Here is a 16,080-nt window from a genome sequence, read left to right on the forward strand (position 1 = left end):
AACGTATGCCTGCAGAGTGGAACCTGTCATCAAGACTAAGGGTGTGCCAACATAATATTGAATTCCAGTATTAGAGATGGATGGCGCCACGAACTTGTAAGTCATTTTGAATCAGGTGTCCGGATACTTTTGATCACATGGTGCACATGTTACCCGCCAGAGTCGTATCTAGACGTATCAGGGGTCCCACGTAACTCCAACTGCACACGCCCCACGCCATTACAGAGACTCCACCAGCCTTCAGAGTCCCCTGCTGACATGCAGTGTTTGTGGATTCATGACGTTGTCTCGATACCCGTACACGTCCATTCGCTCAATACAATTTCAAACAAGATTCGTCAGACCAGGCAGCATGTCTCCAGTCATCAGCAGTCCAATGTCGGTGCTGACGGGCACAGGCGACGTGTAAAACCAGTCATCAAGGGTACACGACTGGGCGTTCCGCTCCGAAAACCCATATCGATGATGTTTCGATGAAAGGTTAGCACGCTGACACTTTTTGATGGCTCAGCATTGAAATCCGCAGCAATTGGCGGAAGGGTTGAACTTCTGTCAGGTTGAACGATTCTCTTTAGTCATCGTTGTTCCCGTTCTTGCAGGAACCGGCCGCAGCGATGTCGGAGATTTGATGTTTTACGGGTTTCCAGACATTCATGGTACACTCGTGAAATAGTCGTATGGGAAAATCCACACTTCATCGTTTACTCGGAGATGCTGTGTCCCATTGCTCGTGCCCCGACTATAACATCACGTTGAAACTCGCTTAAATCTTGACAACCTGCCATTGTAGCAGTAGTAACCGATCTAACAACTGTGCCGGACACTTGTCTTTTATAGGCGTTGTCAACCGCAGCGCCGTTTCCTGCATGTTTACGTATCTCTTTATTTGAATACGCATGCCTGTACCAGATTCTTTGACGCTTCAGATCGCTCCAGGTAAATGCCGGGATATTTCCTTTGAAAGGGCACGGCCGACTTCCTTCCCCGTCCTTCCCTAATCCGATGAGACATTTCACCTCACTGTCTGGTCTCCTCCCCCTAATAACCTAACCCAACCACCTTGTTGTAGAGACCCGCCAGATCAGTACAGTAATCAATGCAGAAACGGACAAGCTGGAAAGCCAGGAGGAACTACTCCAGAACTTCCATGGGATCTCTGTCTTCGCCTCCATCAAACTACGCAGTAGTTTCTGGCAGATTGAGTTGCATCCCGAATGTAGGCAGTACATCTTTCTTGCATTCGAGAAATGCTACCAGTTTAGCAGATCGCCATTTGGCTTGAATATTTCATCATCCGCCTTCATTAGAGGTTTACATGGGACACCCTATGATTTTCTTAAAGAAAGGGTCCCTATCTGGGTTGATGATCTTCTTACTGCAGAAAGGACGTGGCAGGAACGCATTCTGGTGTTACCGGAACTCCTGACCAAGTCATGCCACGGATCCACTAATGTCAAGTGCTTAGGGCATATATTTACGGGAGATGGAATCTTACCAAACCCTTATAGGCTCGAAGCAATAGTTAAATTCCTTCGACCATCATCCAAGAGGCAATTACGCGGTATTCTCGGTGTAATCAATTTTTTCAATTCTTCGTGTATGCCGGAATACACGGCAGTCCTCTCCTAACCGAACTTACAGGGAAGAAAACGTCTTGGGTTTGGGATGAAGTGGCAGTACAGCAATTTAAAGCTCGCGAATCGGCCTTGCTTCAGGCTCCCATATTGTCACACCTGAACATGGGAGAGTATTTCTGCATGCTGACGGAGTGAGCGGAACTATTCGGTTACCGAAGTGGAGGCACTCGCCGTGTCGCCGTGTCATGGGCCTTCCAGAAGTTCAGGTTCTTCTTGCATCGGCAGAGAATACTCGTGCCTGCCAACCACAAAGCGCTGGAATTTCAGCTCACGGTGAAACTGACACACACCAGCTCACCCGATAGGTGCTCTTGCTCCAGTAATATGACTTTCGCATCATTCACATAAAAGGGAGTACTTATATCATCGCAGACACCTTGTGACATTCGCCACTGGAAGTGGAAATGAGCGTTCGGCGCCACTGGCCGGGAGGCTCGTTGCGGGGCAGGTCCGGCCGCCTTGGTGCAGGTTTTATTACATTCGGCGCCTTATTGGGCGACCTGCGCGCCGGATGGGGGTGAAATGGTGATGAAGACAACACAACACCCAGTCCCTAAGCGGAGGAAATCCCCGACATAACCGGGAATCGAACACTGAGCCGTACGACGGCAATCCGTCACGCTGACCACTCAGCTAACGGGGCGGACACATTCGCCATTAAGTTTCATAGAGTGCAATGAGGAGGAAATTAAGTGAGAGTATTTCAGTCTCTATAATATACGGAAAGTTGTACCTGATCAGAAAGTGACTGCTACCATGAGTGACACATAAAAGGAGCATGATAAAGAACACGCGTTTTTGAAGCTCAAAGAAAAATGGAAGAAATGGCTAGTCGCCACAGTCAGGCAGTTCTACCAACTTAGAAAGGGACAGACCGAGCGTGGAAGGTTCCCCGTGGCATGAGTACGTGCCAGAGTACTTCAAAGACAAGATAGCCTGGCACATCCACTACATTACGAGCACGATGGGGCAAGGAAGCGTTTCCTCAAACTACGGACTATCGGAGATTTTAATCACTTGGAGCGTTCGTTTAGTACGTAAGGCCTTTCAGAAGGTAAGAAGCACAATACTAACAAGCAGGTACCTCTTTACCTCATTGTGCACTGAAAACTGAAGCAACTAGCGGCAACCAACCTTATGGGGCCGTTACCTCCCGCAAAAAGGGAATACTGTTTTATTTTAGTATTCGTACAATTCACCTTGAAGTTTGTGACACTAACGCACCTGAAAAGAGCCGCAGTGCTGACAGTGTCTCGCAACTTCCTCAACAATTTTCTTGTACAGTTGGGGCATGTCGAGAAAATTTATCCGAAAAAGGGCAGCAGTTTTATGCGGCGCTGTGGAAAGAAAAAAAATGGAAAGCATAAGATATCACTCGTATTCCTCTCGTCTCATCACCGGGGTCCAATCCCGCTGATCGTGTGATGAAGAATATTGGGAAACCATGCAGAATTTACCACAGCAAACAACACACAACGTGGGACATCTTTCTGAAGGTGTCCCAAGACGTATTAAATGAGGTATCATGGGGTTACACATGTGGCCCGCCAGCGACGGTGCTCTGGAACAGGCAACCACAAAATTTGTTTAGGAAACCTATAAATGTAACAACGAGGCCGCGTGAGGCTCACAAGAAAGTAGCTGCACGTGCACTCAATGGGATACAGGCAGCGGTCGGGTGTGGAAAGATGCGAGCTGACAGAAAAGTGCGGGCACGTGAGTTCCACACTGGCGAGAAGGCCCTTCTGACTTTCCAACAAGAAGAAGCAGAAGTGTTGTAAAACCTATATCGATTGGAAGTAGATTTACGCTATGTAAATGTGTATCTGTAATTCTGGAGCGTTTGTTCTTTGTTAGTTAAGGTCATTGATTTGTGACAGGAAATTTAAAGGTTATAATGTTTATATAGAAAAAGCTAAACGATGTTTAAAATAATGAAATTTTATAATATATATATGTTTATAAAGAAAACATTGTATGTTGGACGCTGGCTCATGCTTAGGACACTTATATTGTATAACATAAAAGATGTAGGCAAGTCCCTCCGCAACGGAAGTGGCTTGGCGCGATGTAAAAGGTGATTTTGGCGGTCGAACTGGGCGGCTCCTTGGTGGGAACGGTACGCAGTCAGCGGCTATCCGTTGCACGGTACACATCGAGGGTGCCAAGGGAGGCATTTGGAAGCCGTTTTGAAAGGAATTTTGGCTCGGATGTCGATTTGGCTGTTTCGTGGTACTCTCGGCAACAAGGAATGGCTCTAACACGTAAAAAATCCGTCACCAAGAAGAAATTGTAACGAGCATTCAAACATCAACAGCCGTGAGTACAGTTAGCCGCCACGTCACTTGCCACCACTATTCGCCACTGCTCCACTAACCTCAATGCATACAGATATGTATCAGAGCATGGGCCATTTAATTTGAGTGAGAGTTTTCAATAATAAACTAAGTGCTATAAACCTGTGTTTGGAACCATAATTTTTATTCTAATCATGAACCTACGCACTGTCCCCTCCTAAGTGTTCATAAAACCGAGTATATTGTTTCTAACGAATTAGTGATTTATTTCTGTGTATTAAATGTGCTTAAATTCAGTGCCATGCTGTGTAAATGTTACTTTCTAAAATACCTGCTTCACAGATGGGGAAAAAAGTAGACAAGTTAAACTTATTTGAAACATCATTTATACTTAACTTTTATCATGAACGATTTTTTAAGGTAAATCGAGCTCACTGTTGAGTAATATGCTTTTAAGGATGAAAACGTAAACTATTTCAAGTGGGGCTAAGCCCTCTGGATATTGCCTAAGCTCTTCGAACACTTTCTCAAGCCTTCTTACTTCATTTCGCATTTCCCATACGTTACATACCAACCTTAATGCCCACTGGTGACTCGACACCACCACATCTTCCTGCCTTGAGTACAGCACACCCGCATCCAGGTGCTGCACCCCGATGATGAAGAGATGAATCACTCAAAATGTTCCCCCTTTCAGTGACCTGAGGACGGGGATCACCATCACCGTTCCTCCCTCTTAAAAAGCACTGCTATTCGCAGCAGGCTATATTTGAAAATATATAACATATGAAAATACAATGCCTAATTACTCTACGCAAACCCAATGATACATGACACGAAAACAAAAATAACTACAAATACAATACTACTTTCTGGATCGCAAAGCATACGGTACTTCATGCTGTACTATATCTTCCTGGTGTTTCTCTGTGCTTAGCACCTCTCTTCACTCTCGCTTTCTTCCTCTTTCCTCCCTGTGACACGCCTGGGATCACACCCGGGCAATCCTTCAACGGCCGTAACTGCCCAATGTGTACTATCATTGCTCTAGTTTGCGGCTGAACCTTAACATTAACGGGGGATGTGGTTTCAACAACTTGGTATGGCCCTTGATACCTCATGAGGAACTTATTTGTTTTCCCTTTTTGCGTATAGGGGCTGGACAGCATTAACCTTTGACTTACTCTATACTGCGGTAAACTTCCTTTCCGCTTTACTGCGCCTTCCTGCCTTTCCGAAGCCTTTTGTACCCGTTTCCGAACATCCCGAAATGTCCTTGCGAACTGACGTACATATTCACGTGTCCTTCCTTACTGTAGCCTCACCAAATCAAACGGTGATGGCATTTTTCGCCCATACACTACCTCACATGGAGAGAAACAGGCATTTGTATGGACTGTTGCATTGTACGCACATACAATATACTTCAAATACTGGTCACACTGATGGTGATGAGAATCCACTTAAAAACTAAGCATCTTCCTGATTTTTCTGTGTACAAAAAAATGGTTCAAATGACTCTGAGCACTATGGGAATTAACATTTATGGTCATCAGTCCCCTAGAACTCAGAACTACTTTAACCTAACTAACCTAAGGACAGCACACAACACCCAGTCATCACGAGGCAGAGAAAATCCCTGACCCCGCCGGGAATCGAACCCGGGAACACGGGCGCGGGAAGCGAGAACGCTACCGCACGACCACGAGCTGCGGACTTCTGTGTGAACGTTTTGTGCTTCCGTTCGCCTGTGGGTGTAACACGCTCGTCATCAAGTTCTTTACGTCCAACAATTTACACAGTTTCTTCATTTAATCTGACAGGAAATTGGTCCATTGGTCAGTAATTATTGTCTGCGGTACACCAAACTTCAAAATCCCGTTGTTTACTAACGCTTGCGGGACCATTGCTGCCTGTTGATTTGGCATAGCCACCATCTCCACTTACCTCGAAAAATGGTCTATTATTGTCAGAACGAATCTGTTCCCCAATGGTGTTCGCCTGAAAGGTGCTAAGACATCGAACCCTGACAAAGAGAAGGACATGTCGCTTCCGGTAATCGTTGTAGCTGTGTCTGTTTCCGACTCAAATATGCATTCTGCCACACATGGTATACTATTCTTGACATACTGATTCACATCAATTTTTCTACCTCTCCACCAATACCTCTCTGCGACTCTCCTATTCGTCACTCAACACCCTCCATGACCAGATAACACGTGATCATGTGCTTCCTTTAAAACCTCTTCCTTCAACTCCGCTGGCACAACTACACTTAGCCCTATATTCGTTTCCCTGCACAGAAGACTGTCGTTCATATTAAATGCTGGCTGTCTCCGATAAAGTTTACAATCGTTGTTCACATCCTGTAGTTCCAGCCAAACTGCTAGGTCATAACCGATGACTTCTACTTTTGCCACTTTCCTACTTAGTGCATCCGCATTACTGTGCTTCTACCCAGGCTTGTGCACCACCTCGGAGTCGAATTCACTAAGCTTCACAGCCCATCTAGCGAGTCTAGTGGACAGATCCTTAGACCCCAACAGCCACTTCAATGCACCGTGATCTGTGACTAGCCGAAATCTTCTCCCATATAAATAATATTTAAAATATGTGATTCCATAGATTACGCTAAGCATCTCCCTCTAAGTTGTTGAGTACTTCCTCTCTGCTGCATTCAACTGCCTAGACCAATAGGCTACAGGATGTTCTTTCCCATCATTTCCTGACTATGAACACACCCTAATCATTGACTTGCTGCATCGCATGCTGGTACAAACTCCTTTTCAACATCTGGAAACACAAGAACCACACTTGATGTTAACATTACTTTCAGTTTGTCAAACTGTTTCGGACACTCTTTTGTCCAGTCAAATTTCACACACTTCCGTAACAATCGCGTCAACGTCTGTGCTAAATCTGCAAAATCCTTCGCGAACTTTCGATAGAAAATGAAAATTCCGATGTGCACTTCCTTAACTATTTTCGGTTCCCGAAAATCCCTTACAGCCTGTACCAATCTCGGATCTGTTCGCTCTCCGTTCTTACGTTACTTCTTCTAATGCAAAATGACACTTTTCCAGGCTCAGCGTCAAAGCAAAATGACACTTTTCCAGGCTCAGCGTCAAATGAGCTGTTCTTAACCTCATAAAGACATCCTTAACCGCTGTATATACTGTTACGTAATACTTGAAAACACTATGTCATCCAAATGGATCAGACACTGCCATGGTTTCAAACCCCTCAAGACACTGTCTAGCAACCTCTGAAACGTTTCCGGACTGTTTTTCAAACCTAATGTCATTCTAATGTACTGGTAATGAATGGCCTCCAGGAGTAGGAAAGCAAGTTTTGGAAAATCCTCTGGAGCCACCTATGACTGATGATAGCCACTTGTCAAATCCATCGTAGAAAAGTACTGGCACTGTCCTAAGTGATCCAAGGTCTCCGGTATGATTGCAATGCGTCTGTTACTGTCTTATTATTTAGGTAGTCACCACAGAACCTGTATGTCTTAGTTCCATCCCTAGAATTTTTAGGTAGAACGACAATGCCCGCTCCCCAGCAACTATTATTATGCTCTATAATACAGTCTGCAAGCTGCTGATCAATGAAATCCTCCACCGTCAGCTGCAAATACATCGGTATTCTGTATGGTTTACGGTAAATAGGTGCTTCATTCCCTGTTGGTATCCTACGTTTCACTAATGGAGTTGCTGGTAACGGCCCTTGTGAAAAAAATAATCCAAAGTTCCTACAGTAATTCTTCCATATGGTTTCTTTCTTCTCTTTTCAAATGCTTAATTTTGTTACGCAATTCAATTCGATCGGCAGTTAGCGGTTGATCGCTTCATCTACATCTCGAACACTAATCTTCGTCATCTGGCACATCAAAATTTGCAACTAAAACTCCTTTCCTCAAATTCGCGTCTACAGCATTAAAATTATCCACGTTCACGGGAACTACTCACTCGTCGTTCCCCTCCTCTAAGCGCACAACACTACGTTTCACAAAACAACCCAATGGACCAAAAACTTCATTATCCTCAAATGGTTCGAAAGTCAACTGTCACCGAGCCCAAAGGTGCGAACTCCTTATCCCACACTCCACGCAACCTATAGTGTGGTGGGTTGGGGGTTGTTTGGTGAAGGAGACCAGACAGCGAGGTCATCGGTCTCATCGGATTAGGGAAGGATAGGGAAGGAAGTCGGCCGTGCCCTTTCAGAGGAACTATCCCATCATTTAGAAAATAAACAATTTTTTTCAGCCTTCAGTTGCAAGAAGAAAAAAATTGTTTATTTTCTATACATATACGGTTGCTGACACGCTGCATGATGTTAAAGATTTGTAAATCCCGGCATTTGCCTGGAGTGATTTTGGGAAATCACGGAAAACCTAAATCAGGATGGCCGGACGCGGGATTTAATCATCGTCCTCCTGAATGCGAGTCCAGTGTCTAACCACTGCGCCACCTCGCTCGGTCTATAGTGTGGTGGGTCTAGCTTCCTTCATCCCATTATATTCCTAGTAACCACTGACACTTGCGCCCCTGTGTACAACCAAATCTTAAACTTCATAGTTCCTATGGATCCTACCACTGAACATTCCACCTCTGCATACGTATTTGTAACATTGAAATTGAACAGGAGCTCCCTTGGGTGGATCTTGGGAACTCTCTGCCTTTTAACGATTGTCCACCTCTACTAACTCCACTTCTCCATCCACCACACTGCTGATTTCCACGCGTTCCTCAATATCTCGGTAACTGGGTACACTGCCTCTGCACATGTCAGACATGACCACGCTCATAACATCTTATACTTGCTGTAAACACCGTTTATCTGTCTCGTACCCCCATTGCCACGTCTACTTTCTGATATTGGATTGCCAGCTGAATGGCCTAATTCAAATCTTCCAGAGTTCCTTCACGGACTTTCCCTTACATATGCGCCGGTAACCCTCTAAAAAATACATCACGTGCCTTTTGCTCGAACTCCTGTAACAGAACACTATTCGCTTCATCGCTCTGACCCAGCTCATAAGTATAGTCATTAATTTCCTTTATCCTGTCCGCAAATTTCTTCATCGTCACCCCCTGTCTCTTTCACATTGTCCTTAACCTCTCTATAAAGTACCTAGCGCTATTCTGTTTCTTGTACCTTTGTAAAAGCCCTTCCTTTAACTGCTTAAACTGTCCTGCCTTCCTCAAGGCCTGAGAACACCTTACATATGTTTTTGATTCACCTGTTACTCTCGTCTTGGCTATATGTAACAACTGCTCATCAGACCAACCATTCATCACCGCTGAAGTCTCCAAGTCCTCCACAAACGAACGCACATCCTCAGATGCTTTGCCAGAAAACGGAATAATCAAACTTGCGGCAGCTGGATCAGTCTCCTGCACCCTAGGCAACAACGACTGATCAGATGCAGTTTCCCGCTCACGTCAAGATGTTAATTCATTTCTCAACTGCGTATTGTCTGCTGTCAATTGTGCTACTTTTTACAACAAAATCCTTACTGCTTCTTGTTCCCACACACCTCGCATCCCTGACCATGCCTTTGTCTTGCTTTCGTTCCCAGTTAGTCCCAAAACAAACCATTTAAGTACAAGCATAAACTGACTCCCTACACCTCAGTTTCATCATACCCAGTGACATAATACTCAAATCAATACAATAGTAATTAAATGCCACGAAAAAAAAATCTTACTGCTGCAAATACACCAAAACTTATTCTGACAAAAAAGAAAATAATATGCCTATGCAAAACATCTAAAGTGGCCTGCCATGAGCCATACTCAAAAACTCAAGAAGGCAAGGAAACGTCCAATACTGCAAAGAAAACTGGTCAAAATTCACCGTATGATGTGAATGTAATGCGGGTGGTGGGATCGAACGTCATACTGGACAGACGACATCCGCTATTCTGACACCAATTGTAGTAGCAGCTTCTGCCACCTATTGTATCAGGATGACCAAATGTAGCTGGAAGACGAAGAAAGCACCATATTCACACTCGTCCGAGCTTTCCAAGTGATTTAATGTTTCCAACTAGAGTGCCGTGTTCCCCTCGGTCTGCGTCACCGTGTCCCGCAATGCTGAGGGCACCACTCCGATGTCTGCGAAATGGCTTGTCATGGAATGGCTTTCTCAGTGACCCGTGCAGGCACTGTGTGTTGGCCTTGTACACCAGCGTAGTTGCGGCGTCGTCATGATTCCTGCAGTCGACTCAGCGGTCTGTGTCCCTGACAACTCAGCACCGATCAGTGTAAGCAGCAGGTGGCGAGCTGTGTGCTTCTCGCTGTTGTGGCTGAGATCGCGACGATAACAAGCATCTGTGATCTGGCGGCAGAATCTGCGGCCCTAGCGTTGGGATGCCTCTGGCATGTGTTGGAGGCCAGGACGACTGCTTGTGGTAGTGAGCCGTGGAGTGGCCCACAGCTGGCTGGATACGGACCTCGCGTCGGCCTCAGAGGGTCGTAGACACTGGACTCCTTCCCCAAACAACCCAACCCAACCCCCTCAGAGGAGCGAACAAGTGATCTGCCAAGGACTGGAATGCAGGTGCCCCATCTGCTACTGTGTGTAGCCGGTGGTGTGACACACCCCACCGTCCAGTAGAGCTGCCACACATGAATGAACCTCATTAGAAACCAGCACCTCTTTATCCATAGCTGTGCGCCTCTGTTTTGCCATATGTGCCACTTTGCGTCACATACTCACAACACGCTAGGTTGGCCAGTGGGCCCCTTTAGCCTGTGATTTGAGACATGCAAATCCGTTGGGTATACTCTTCCAGCAATTTGGCGGCCCTATGGCCTCTATTCTACTTCCCAACTATTGGTATGCGTCACTCCCTGGAACCCGGCATGCACCTGGCTGTAAGTTGTGCTCAAAATATCGCAGAAAACTAACTTTCCCTATCCTAAGCGGTGGTACCGCTACAAGCTTATGGGTCACCGCTACTCTGCATCAGTAGGCGGGAGACATCAAGCAACAGGACCAACGTATGCAACATTTTGATCTACGAGATAGTGAATTAACAATAAATGATACTTACTGTGAAATTTCGATTACAAGCAGCGATAACAGGGGCTACATATACGATCCATCATTCCAGATTCTGGCTGCAAGAAACCTAACCTTTCAGAATTCCACCCCACGACGTACCCTGTTGACATCCCTAAGCATGTTAGTAATTACGAAGCGTACATGATCTAGTAAAGGGAAATGGGCTTCTTTGTTCGTTGGATACTTTCTATGTACACATCTCTGAAATAATGCGTTTCCAGATCCATGTTCACTGTACTTGCTTTTTGTGTTTCGTTGAGAAATTCCTCCTCTCAAAATACTTGAAACATCCTTCAAACGCCCTGTATAGCTTGAGATAACTCTTAAGCAAACATTAAGTTAAAGGTGGTTCCTTCGGACGTATGTTATCCTCCTAAGGTTGTCCCTAATTGTTGTTGTTAGCTCCACTAATCGCTATCCAGATAATAATACTCGGTCCGGAAACATAAATGTGTCCAACACTTACGTTCGACGTCAGAGTGTAATAATCACTCACAGACGACAGGCTTATGTCCTAAAGAGCATGATCATTGGGGCAAGGGCGGAAGCGTTTACTAAATATTTAAGTTAGAAAACCACTCGCGTGCCACTGTGCTTAAAGTATCCCGTGCATGTCAGAAACCAAAACCGGCGCCGAGGCAACTGTAGTGCACCACGTGCCATACATGAGAGGGTGAACAACGGCTGCGGAGATGTGTAAGGGCAATTAGATGTGGGACTGTTCGGCAACTGACAATCCAGATGATCCAAGGAGCTCAATAACCGTTCTGCGAACATTTCTGTTAAAGGGCCTCCGCAGCAGGCGCCTGTTTCATGCACCCATGCTTACCGTTGTTCATGGGTTAATAAGGTTGGAATTGGCACGCCAACACCGCAACTGGACGTCCAATGACTGGCGAAGTTGGACTTTTCAGATGAATCAAATTTTATGCTCCATCAGACAGATGGCCATGAAACATCTGAAAACAAAGGGTTCAGGTCTATGTAGGGATTGTTATTCTCTTGGGAATACTTTCATGGTATTTTCTGGATGATGTCGTTTTTCTAGGAAGCACAATGAATCAACGAAAGTATGCATGTGTCCTTGCCACAATAGCGTCTACCAGCAGGACAATGCAACGTTTCACGCAGCTCGTAGAGGCTGTGCGTGGTTCTAAGAGCATCGGGATGAGTTTACTGTACTTCCATGGCCATGAAACTTAACGAATTTAAACCCAAATAAATCAATATATTCATCACAGGCATGTAAAGGAAAGACAAAAGAAAATTTGAGAATGCAAATAAATTCCAAGAAAGAATAGTACTTACAGCGTCCACAAGGACTTTGTAAAAATTTCTCCAAGAAGAGATTTAATTTAAGTGTACTAGATTTCCATTAGTTTCGTTTTGTCCTTAAGCAGTCATCGGCAGTGTATCACCCCAGTACGTGTAAATTATTAACTGTAAAACAACAAAAGGGTCTCATTTTATATGCCAAGTTCTCGTATACGCCTTACAATCCATTCCGGAAAATTTATTTGCAATCCAAAATATCTCTTTGGCTTCCTTTTGCATGTCTTTTACGAAAAATCAATAAGCACTGAGCATTATTTCGTTTCGTTGGCAGTATAAGTAACGTAAATATAGAAAATAAAAAAGAAAAACTTAGGATTCGACCCCACGACCTGCGGCGGCGCGGTTCTTTCCGTCCCTTTACGACGGACCTGCACCTACCTGTGAACATTGTCTCAGCAGATCATCAGTAGGGAAGCGGAGTGAAACCTACTGTACTTCGACGTGAACCAGGCTGCAATTAAAGTCACTAATCTACGTTTCGGGAGAAATTTTTCATATGAAATGAAAGGTTGGAAATTTATTAATATATTCTGAAACTTAGGTGAACAAGTATCACTGCCAAGCCCGTACTAGTCTTGACACAGTCACTCACAATCCCTTTCACTCACGTTAGCAAGTTTATGATTTTGCATTTCCCGAAAACGTAATAGCTACAAAAATATTGATTGTATTAGATCGATAATGCTCGCCAAATATTAAGTCTATCGGTACCAAATGCAGTCACAGTTTTTAGCCACCGACCTGCTCAATACGCCACGCGCAATATATGTCTTTTCTCGTCACAAAATTCATTTAAAAAATCCGAAATTTCTACACACACATCGGAATAATTATGCCATCACTTTTCAACACTTTTAATGTATGAAACACTGCTAGATGCGGCTACTTATCGTTTCCATCGGAACTACTACTGCACACGTCCGATCTCTTTCATGGCTGGGCTTCGACTCCTCACTAGAACACTCTAAGTCTTCTCTACCAGCAGAGAAAGGCGCGTGAAGAATACTACTTCACCATTGGTCAGTTTACTCAACAGCCAATAGCAAAACAACATTCTCCCGCGTCAATCAGCGCTTTTCATCCATAACCAATCGCAAAATGGTAAACCTCATGACTGCACTTTTTACCGATGTAATTATCCTATATGCTCAAGTTTTGCTTATGCATAAAGTTATTTATTATTGTTATTAATACCTGAATTAACTTTCCCTTTACCATAAACTTACTTTACATATCCATTCTACAAAAATCCCCTTAGTTCATATCCATACTTCATCGAAACGTTCCCACACTAAATCCTACTACGTAACTCGTTAAACAATTATCTTCATATTAACCTTAAATCACACTCACGCATCATCCATACTGCTAAAACACATTTATAACATTTTACATACACAAAAAGACATAATAACACTTTATGAAAATACTAGAACAGTTTATGAAAAACATTCCATTACTTTAGAGCACTCTAGTGGGCACAATCGAAACTAAATCAGTACCCTATCCAATACTGTCCTCTATCGGCTGATACATAAACTACGTGTGCGTCCAGTCTCGCGTCACCGTCTGTCACTATCCAGCTCTGAGACACATCTCCCACTTAATCGCCTCCAAGGCAGAATCGTTATACGGCGCTACGCCTCAGACCCTCTCATTACCATTCTGTACTCTTTCCGGAGCGCAAACCGCCGCCTGGAAACTACGTTAGCACAATCTGTGGTGTCACCGCCAGACACCACACTTGCTAGGTGGTAGCCTTTAAATCGGCCGCGGTCCATTAGTATACGTCGGACCCGCGTGTCGCCACTGTCAGTGATCGCAGACCGAGCGCCGCCACACGGCAGGTCTACAGAGACTTACTAGCACTCGCCCCAGTTGTACAGCCGACGTTAATAGCAGTGGTTAACTCACAAATTACGCTCTCATTTGCCGAGAGAATAGTTAGCATAGCCTTCAGCTACGTCATTTGCTACTACCTAGCAAGGCGCCGTATTCAACTGATATTTATTATTGTGAAGCATGTATCATCAAGAGCGATGTTCTACAATTATGGATTAAAGTTAAGTATTACATCATCTACGTACTTCATTTGCAATTCTCAAGACATTGTCCTGTTCCAGACCTCACGCCAGTCTGCGTGTAACTAAACGCGTGCATTTCGGCCTCCTCTAGCAACACGGTGTTGGCTCTTCTGCCAACACTTCACAAACGGTTTAGGTTTCGCCCGGCCCTCGCCAAAGATTTTTTTTTCTCTATAGGCATCTAGGGCTCCCACTTCTGTCACTGTCATTCGTAGACTCAACACTGATTAACATCTATGTGTACGCTTCTTTCGAGTTCGAAAAACAGAAATATGGAATTAGAGAAGGCAGCCAATCTATAATAGTGTAGTTGTGATTGTAGTTTTTACACAGTAATGAAATTTACATCAATGATTTACAGCTTTAGGAACCAGCTATAGGGGGTGACTTTCGACATGTACGGATAAGCAAATTATGTAAAGGTATGCTAAAAGGGATAGAAACGTTATGCACCTTTGCTCATGCAAATTAAAATTTACGGAACTATTGCTAATTTTCTGCAGCTCACTATTAACATTTCGGAAGAACCTAAACTAATTAATTCACACTTCATATCACCACAATGCAAAGATCTCATGGAGCTGCTTCGTAAAAGGAAGAAGTACGTGGGTGATAAATGCACGGGTACTTTCAGAACTGATACAGTTTTAAATGATAAGGTATTATCAACAGGCAATGCCGATTCTCTGTTCCAATAATATGGCAAACACTGCATAAACAACTGAATAAGGTTAGTAACTCTGGAAACACTATACTGGTGTGTACGTTGCTTGACCTGTCACAGCTGCACAGTGCATTACGTTGAGTGCCAGTGTGCAGCTTTTACGTATCCGCCGAATACATAAATGGCTCTGAGCACTATGGGACTTAACATCTATGGTCATCAGTCCCCCAGAACTTAGAACGACTGAAACCTAACTAACCTAAGTACAGCACACAACACCCGCCGAATACAGTCAACACGATGATTCATAGGCGGCTGTTGGTTCCCAAATCGGCGAGCGACTCTCTGTCACTGACGTAGGTGATATCCGAAGATCGATACGATAACATTAAAGATAAACGCTAATTATTTACAAACAACGTGGACCAAACTAGAAACTACATGAGTAATCTCCGTGAGTAAATTTTCTTTACATTATGAAGACGACATGTCTGTATGTTTCAAAAGCTTACACTGTATAATACCGAGGTGAGATGTGATTAAGTATTAAGGCTTAAAACATTTGTTAAAAGACTCAGCAAAATATGTTGATTATGCTGGACTTGTCAACTGATAAAACTGGAGGCTATTAATTGAGGTGTATCGCATGCAGTGAGACCAGTTATTCGAAATGGAATTTGTTCATGGAAACCGGGTGTGTCGAGCAGTGAATACTAGAGAAAGAGGATCCGCAGTGCACTGACGAATCCCTTGGTAAGCCATCCTTTGCCGCAGCAGGGAGAACGGCGAGCGAGTCTTACCAGCTCACCTTTAATGAGGGTAGTGTTATCAGCGGCTAACGTGCTGGAAGAGCGCTTCATCGTCACGCACATGTTCGCCCCCTCCCCAGCTCGGCCACTGCAGCTGATTCGCGTATATGGAAAGGCACCCGAATTACAATGATACATTTTGGGAGGTGATTTGCACAACGTTATAGGCGATTAGCGGCC

The sequence above is a fragment of the Schistocerca nitens genome, chromosome 3, assembly GCF_023898315.1.
Source record: "Schistocerca nitens isolate TAMUIC-IGC-003100 chromosome 3, iqSchNite1.1, whole genome shotgun sequence".
Classification (NCBI taxonomy): Eukaryota; Metazoa; Arthropoda; class Insecta; order Orthoptera; family Acrididae; genus Schistocerca; species Schistocerca nitens.